This window comes from Apteryx rowi, unplaced genomic scaffold (genome assembly GCF_003343035.1).
Source record: "Apteryx rowi isolate R43461 unplaced genomic scaffold, aptRow1 scaffold_254, whole genome shotgun sequence".
In the NCBI taxonomy this organism is placed as follows: Eukaryota; Metazoa; Chordata; class Aves; order Apterygiformes; family Apterygidae; genus Apteryx; species Apteryx rowi.
The window spans coordinates 1,134,091-1,135,666 of record NW_020448908.1 but is presented as its reverse complement, the minus strand read 5'-3'; positions in this window follow the sequence as shown (position 1 = coordinate 1,135,666).

Below are 1,576 nucleotides of genomic sequence, written 5' to 3'. Positions count from 1 at the left end.
CACATGGCCTCGATAATTGCAGGCGCGGGGCAGCCACGCAGCCCGGAAAGGGCGGCCGGAGACGCCAGGGGACACAGGCGGGGAGGGCAGGGGGTCTGGCGCGCTCCGAGGGACCCGTTGCCAGGACGGGCACCCTGCGCACCAGGGCTCCAGCCCCCTTGGGGCCGCTCACAATTAACAGCCAGCTAATTACGACCAAGCCATGTCCCGCACCCCACTGCAGGCCATGCTGGGAGTTGAATCCCCACGGACATGGGGGGGAGGCAGATGGAAACCGCAGCGGGACGCACTGCTGCCCATGCTTTTTGGGCCGCAGAGCATCTCCCCCTCGGTATCCCGCACGGAGCGAGTGTGGCAGGACAGGAAGCGAGTGTGGCAGCGCTCCGGCTCCCTCCCGCTTGCCCAGCTGTGGCTCCACTGRTTTCCCGGGGGCATCGAAGATCCCTGCACATCCCCATCTTGCCCGGCACCTGGGGGCACGGGACTCTCCGGTAGAGCCCGTGCAGCGGGACAGCGCCGTTCCCGCGGGCGCCGGGGCCCCGAGCAGGCACGGAGCGCGACCACATGTCTCCAGCGCAGCCACTGCACCTTGCACCCTSGGCAGAGCACGGCGACACACGTGCGCCGCGAGGTCTGGCACCGCTTCGTCCCCCCGCCTACCACCTGCTGCAGGAAGCACCYGGCCGGGCAGAGCAAGGTCCTTCTGCTCGCCCGGGTCGGGGTGGCAGGTGGCCATCCCCCAGCACATCTCTTTCTCTCGCCCCTTCCCCCTCATCGGTGCCTGATGCAAGGCAGAAAAGAGAGCGAAGGAGGTTTCCCGGGCCGGAGGAGGAACGCGGGGTCCCCGCTCCCACCTCCCGCTGCGGGGGCACGAGGATGCCCTGCCCTGCTCGGCTTTGAAGGCAATCCCCCCCTGCCCGGCTCCAAACAGGCTCCGGCTCCTCTCGGAAAAGGTGCTAGGAGACGGGGGATGCCTGAGCTCCAAGCTATCGTGATGGCGTTGCCGCAGGAGCCACCGGGGCTCCTGCTGGCGCGGGGCGAGTGGGCACGGCCGGGCCTCGAGCCCCCACCCGCAGCCCTCCGGCAGCCCCCGGCCCCGCGGGCTCGCAGCCAGAGCCGGGGCAGGCGCGCTCATCCGGCATTAACCCGGCATGGCAGGTTATCCATGCTCACGGACCAGGCCAGGCAGCAACTGACCCTTCCCGTCCCGTTCCCCCCTTCGTGGCATCTCCCTAAGGACACCGCAGGCTGGTCCGTAGCGGACAGAGCGCCCAGGCCCCCCACACCATGACCCGCGGCCGGTTTTGGGGCATGTGGGGCTGGGGACGGACCGGACCAGGCTGCTTTGCTYGACCCGTCTCCAGCTCTCCCCCTTGCCCCCCGGGTCCCTCCTGCCCGGGACCGTCCTGCATCCTGCACGGAGCGGGCGCTGGCTGGCAGCGGCCGGGGGCCGGCGAGCGAAGGGGGCTCTTACCTCCAGGGGTGCAGGGTTAGTAACGGGCTGCAGGGGCTGCAGGGGCTCAGCGGGGTCGGGCTCTGGCTGCTCGGAGACAGGCTGCAAAGCAAGACGCGCCGG